Genomic DNA, 6,681 nt, shown 5'->3' on the forward strand with positions numbered 1-6,681 from the left:
AATTACCTCCACATCCTCTCAACCTCTTGTATTTATAAGGATTGTTTGAGTGGCAAGTAAATGACACTCAGGTCAGACCAGCTTTATCTGTGGACTCACACCTGGGGAGGGTCCCTGATTTGCTCACAGACACTAAAGAACTGCAAGATCAGTCTTAGAAATTGGACCGGGGATGCACCCTACCAGAGCCCTCTCCCTCTTCCTCTCCCGGTCCTTATTTTGGCTTCATTCTGCAGCCAGGTTCTGTCCATATGGTAGCCAGCATTCCCAAATGCATTTCTCCGGGCTTAGCAAACAGCTGGAAAACTATCTTCTCCAGAATCTTTACAGTCATCCAAGAGAAGGGCTCTCCTTTGTTCATTTCTCAGACCAGTCATTGTAACTGAGGGTTAAAGTCCAGCTGACCCTCGAACAGCACAGGTTTGCACTGCAAGGGCCACTTATACGCAGGCTATTTTCAATAAATGCTGTAAATGTATTTTATCTTCCTTATAACATTTTCTTTTCTGTAGCTTACTTTATTGTAAGACTATAGATATAATACATGTAACATATAAAAGTATGTGTTAATCAACTGTTTATGTCATTGGTAAAGCTTCTGGTCAACTGTAGGCTATTAGTAGTTATGTGTTTTAGACTGCAGGGAGCTGGGGACTCCTAACCTCACATCATTCAAGGGTCCATTGCAATAAGTAATCACGTATTCACTCCTGTAGCTTATGTGTTGGTGTCTGGGGTGGGAGAAGCAGGAAAATTGTGTGAAAAAAAAATAGTTATTGCACTTCTATTTTACCTTCCTGAGGGCTTAACTGGTCAATCCCACTGCTTAGAGCCCAGTGTAAAAATGGAATCTGCTGAAGGAGCCCAGAGTAATACAAATGCAAATCAGAGGAGGAAAGAAGACTAGTAAACTTGGAACTCAGTTTTCATGTTGTCATAAGGGAGTTCACCCAGTTCCTTCTTTAACAGGTAATGACTCAGATCATTGGGCTGATGCACAGATCATTGAACTTGAATAGCCCAAGACAAGTTGCCAAATTGGTGGGTAACTGAACAAAAACCCAAATATCCTACACCCAAGTTTACTGTTTTCCCCTGTGCTGGCCCCAATTCAACAGATGTGTTATCAAACTCATTCCTGACTTTAATGGTGGGAATTTCCAGCAGTGGGTGAAGGTCAGCCTTCATGGTCTTCAAATCCCACAGCTAAGAATCCTCTTCTCTTACTCTTTTGGTCAATAGGCATCTCTGCTTTCTCAGGTCAGTGAAAGCTGTGAGGCCAGTCAGCTATAGACCTAGCACTCAAAGGACAAACGCAGGCCGCCTTGTCTTGGTTATGTGGACTTTCTGGGGCCTGTGTTATAGAATCTGGTCAGAAGGAAAGGAAGAGAGGGATCAGAATCCAAACCCAGTGTGGGGTTCCACTTCCACGTAAGATGTGGAAAGCCACAGGAGAATACTGCTTCCACCCTTACAATGAGCAAAAGCTGGGTAGTCTGTAAAATCATAACTTTGTTTTGAACACATTAGAGAGCTGAGGTCACAAGGCAAACAGAATTCCATGTAGGAAGGGTAGTGAGTCCTTCCCAGGAGAGATGGGACACATGAATTGCGATGAGTTTTCGAAGCATGGAAAGAAGAGAAAGCAGCCATGGGCAAGTAAAATTTTAGCAAGTTCTTAAAGGCCAAGTGTGGGCTGATGTTACTCGTTAATTATTTGATCCTCGACAGTGTGTTGGGCACTGAGCAGAGCAGGACCCTTTTCAAAGTGGTCAGCCTGATTTTGACCCTTTACCTTTTAGAGTACTAGCAGGTGGGTATATTGGTTATTTATTGCTGTGTAATAAATTGCCCCTTAAATTACTCCTTTTAGAAGCTTGAAACACCAAACATTTATTATCTCAGTTTCTGTGATCAGGAATCCTAGAGCAGCCTAGCTGAGGATCCCTGGCTCAGGGTCCCTCAGACGGCTGCAGTGAGGTGTCCGTCGTGGCTGTGGTCATGTGGAGGCTTGACTGGGGAGGGATCGTGCACATGTTCAGTCCTCCGTGGCTGCTGGCCTGAGGCAGAAGTTCCTTACCACCAGCTCTCCACAGGGCCCTTCCCAGCGTGGCAGCTCGCTTCCCTCAGAGAGACAGGAGAGGATGCCCACGAGGAAAGACATACGCTTTTTGTGTCTCAGAAGTGACATTCCATCATTTCTGCCGTAGTCTATTCATTTGGTTCATCTAAAACTCAAGGGAAGAGAATTACAGGAGGACATGAGTACCAGGAGGCAGGGATTGTTGGCGGCCTGCCTGCTGCACAGGGGCCTCAAAGCTAAGGATTGCGTCCTCAGGGTAGAGGTGCTAAGTAGGAGTATAGAGTGTCCCTGTGCCAAGTTTTGCAAGGACTGGAGCCTTGACAGGAAACATGGAGCCGGCAAGCATCATGGATTTCAGACTCAGTTGGGTTAGAATGGCAGGGCACCACACCCTAAGAATGACTGTAGAAGGAAAGAAACAAACACAGATGCCACATGTTTTTGTAATGTAATTAAATTCTCAAAACAAACACATGTAAAAGGTATTAGCCTCCTTTTACAGATGAAAAAATTGAGGTCCAAAGAGGACAAGTATCTTTTTTTTTTTTTTTTTTAAATATATTTTATTGATTTTTTACAGAGAAGAAGGGAGAGAGATAGAGAGTCAGAAACATCGATGAGAGAGAAACATCGATCAGCTGCCTCCTGCACATCTCCCACTGGGGATGTGCCCGCAACCCAAGTACATGCCCTTGACCGGAATCGAACCTGGGACCTTCCAGTCTGCAGGCCGACGCTCTATCCACTGAGCCAAACCGGTTTCGGCGACAAGTATCTTTCTTAAGATCACACAGGTATTGATGTGATGATTAAAAAATTGTGAATATACTAAAAATAATTGAATTTTACACTTAAAACAGAAACATACTATGATATATAAATTATATTTCAACTAGAGGCCCAATGCACGAAATTCATGCAAGGGCAGGCCTTCCTTCCCCTGGCTGCTGGATTTGCAGCCCCAGCCCTGCCCCCCGCCTGCACCCGCCTTGGCCTGGCACTGCCCACGTCTGGCCCCCCTCCCCCAGTTCCCTGGTTCCGTGGAGTCCCTGATCGATCGCCCGCTGGCTGGTGGCCTGGGCCTCCCTCTGTGGGGTGATCATGGGGTGATGGCAGGGGCCCCCGACAAATAGCTTCGCACCTGCCTTGGCTGGCCTGGCGCCAGTGCATGTCATAGGGTGGTCGTCCGGACGGTCATTCTGCTGTTTGGTCTTTTGGTCTATTTGCATATTACCCTTTTATTATTATAGATAAACTATTTAAAAAAAAAAAAAAGACCATGCAGGTAGTCTGCAGCAGAATAAGAAATGTCAGGCCTATTTGTTTCGACCTGTTTTAGTCAGCTCAGGCTACCGTACAGAACACCACACACTGAGTGGCTTACAGAACAGACATTTATTTTCTCACAGTTCTGGAGGTTTAGAAGTCTGAGATCAAGGTGTTGGCAGATTCGGCTTCTCCCGCGGCCTCTCTCCTGGGCTTGCAAGTGGCCTCCTCCACTCTGCGTCCTCAGTTTCTCATGTGTGCACATGCCCGTGGAGTCTCCCTGTGAGTCCAAATTCCCTCTCCTGATGAGGACACCAGTCGGACTGGGTTAGGGCCCACCTTAATGCTTCATTTGAACGTAATCACCTCTTCAATGGCTTTATTTCCAAATATGGTGATATTGTCAGCCCCTGGATATTAGGATTTCAACATGTCAATTTTGGGACGTCAACATTTAGGACTTCAACCTATCAATATGCAGCCTATAACAGACTCCGAAGCTTATACTTTTTAAATATACACTTTTTCAGACAATGGAAGTCTATAGCTGCATTTGCCAATGAAATTTGCTGATAAACATCATCCTGGCTTTATTAGTACAGTATTTGTTTTGTGTGGGTAGAACAGTATTGTGAAAATTCTAATTCATGCAGATAAGTATTTGCAAATGGCAACAGTTTAAATTAGCTCATATTGCACTCTCTAGACACTCTTCAAATAAATTGATGCAAAGCCCAAAAGAGGAATAGTTGGATTCTTAAAAATAATTTAACTTGAATTATTTCCAGTATTTAACATCTGTTAATATCATTCATCACAAAGACAAGTTAAATAAAAAGCATCCAAAGTGTACAATAAGTACTAAAATGATTTGTAATGTGATGTTCTCAGGAGTCTTGCATCTCTTTACTGGTTGCTATACAACGGATGCTATGCTGGGACAGCAGAGCCTCAGCGGAGCGCGCCTACCCCTGCGCCCGCCTGCCTGTCTGCGGCCCGAACACAGCCAGGGCGCACCCAGAGGACACACATGGACAATATTGCACGAGGAGACATGTATAGACCTAGATTTTTAAAAAGTGTAGACACACAAGTTAACTTATTGGTGTCCTGATGTGTTAAAATTGGATGTGTAAGACATTCTGTAGTGCATTGCACGTTTTAAAAGAATAAAATAATTTCTAAAGATAATCGAGCCAAACATTGGTGGGATCCCAGTGCAACCTAGGGTTTAGGGGTACGAAGTTTGAAACTACCTGTAATATATGCCGGGGTTTCTGATGCCTCCCGGACTGTTGACAACATACCTGGGGACCTGCTGGTGCAGACCCCGTGGACAGCTGGCCTGGCTCCTGAGCGCATACAGCTGTGTCAGAGCATGAGCCAGAGGATGGGAGACTCCTGAGGGGCAAGCCAGGCATGTTCTTGAGGCAGAAATTCCAGCACAATCTGAACAAGACACTTCATTTTGGGTTAATTAACCCTGGTCTTAAAATGTGGCCGGGGATCCCTTTTATCTGCTCTGCAGATCAGCCACAGCCTTTAGCATCCTCAGGAAGAATCAAAAGTCACTTGAAACGGCCTGTTTTTGTCTGCTTCCTCCCTCAATTGGAGAAGCCGCTGTAGCACTGACACCAAATGAGTCCATAAAAAGGGCCTATTCACCATTTGGCACTCAGATGAGGCGAGGTCTCTCTCCCTGGTTCTCACTGATGTACCACATCCCTCTCCCCGTCTCTTAAACCAATGAAAGGAGCTGCAGGTCTGGTTCAAGAGCCGCAGAAGCTGCTTTTTGTTGTTTAGTATTGAGTTTTTCAGTCAGCAAGGAGGGGCCAGCCAAGACCCCTTTATCTCAAAGACAGACAAAGGCAGGATTGAGGGAGATGCGAGGAGAGAAGGAAGCAGAGGGGACATTCTGGAATCTTCACTGATTCTTTGGAGGAAAAAATGTGATTTTACGCAGCGAACCCTTTCAGGGCCCAGCCTGGCCACCATGCAGCCCTTTCCCACTGGGTGGCAACAGAGAGCCGTCTATGCCTCTGTCCCTCAGTGGCTGAAGTTTAAACCCCCTCTGGTTTTTGAATGGCAATATACCAAGAATGTTGCTTAAGAGATGTCTAATCCTTAGCTCTTTCCACCCTACCCTACCTCCACCTTTTGCCCTATATCTGTCCAAGTCCGATAGTAGCTGCATATGTATTTTTCATTGTTAGAAACATAGATTTGGTTATATTCTGTCACTCCTGTTTTAGCCTCTTGGGTAAAGTGCCAAGCAACATTTTCCTCTTTTAAAAAAATTTCTCACCTGAGGATATGTTTAGTGGTTTTAGAGAGAGGAAGGAGAGAGAGAGAGAGAGAGAGAGAGAGAGAGAGAGAGAGAGAGAGAAACATGGATGGGTTGCCTCCCTTATACACCCCACCCTGAACCCACAGCCTAGGTATGTGCCTTGACCAGGAATTGAACCATGACCTTTCCATGTATGGGACAGTGCTCCAAACAACCGGGCCATCTGGCCAGGGCCTTCTTTCTCCTTTATACAGGAGGATTTGTTGCTCTTTGAAAATATTTTTGTTGTTGTTTCTGGTTGGTTTTAAATTGAACTAAGTAGTTTGCCTTGCTGTGTATGAAATTGCTTGCCTTCTACCTGCAGACAACAGTGTGAACGGAGTCCTGTCAAACTCCAGGCCAAGGTCTCCTGCCTTGGGAGAGGCCCTGCCTCCTGGCGTGGTCTGACCACCGAGGATGTGAGGTTTTGTGGGAGGTGCGAGAAGGGCAAGGAAGGTCAAGTGGCGGAGCACCAAGGCCTGTGGGCCTGATGCTCTCCTGGAACTTAATTGATGGGGTTGTCCTAAAAGCAAAAATTGCTATGGAGCTGTTGGGGCAAGGTGGGAAGAGAGAGAAAACGGGGCTTCTTGTAGCCATTTTGCAAGTGTGAGAGAGCCAGAGACCTCTGGTTCTGAGTGTGACGGTGAGTGCAGGTGCCACTGGCTTGCCTATCACTCAGGGAAAGAGAGGAGGGAAAAGAGAGGTAGAGAAGAAAGAGCAGACAAGAAAGGAGAGGGAGAAAGAATGAATAGAAGAGTGCTGGAATGTTGTTATGATGTAGGTCCTGATGCTTTTCAGACAACCCTCACTGGAACCCCAGAGCCTCTGCCCTGGGGTCAGCAGCTGCCCTCCTGGCTCTCTGCCCAGGTTGTGTGTAGGGCACATCAATAGCCAAATTCTGACCACTGGGAAGTCAAGATGGCCGAGGGCTGGCTAAGGACCCAAATGGCTGATGGATGAGCAGCCTGAGAATCCACAGCCTGAGGCTCAGAGTGGGAATCCAAAC

Source organism: Myotis myotis, unplaced genomic scaffold (assembly GCF_014108235.1).
Source record: "Myotis myotis isolate mMyoMyo1 unplaced genomic scaffold, mMyoMyo1.p scaffold_m19_p_6, whole genome shotgun sequence".
NCBI lineage: Eukaryota > Metazoa > Chordata > Mammalia > Chiroptera > Vespertilionidae > Myotis > Myotis myotis.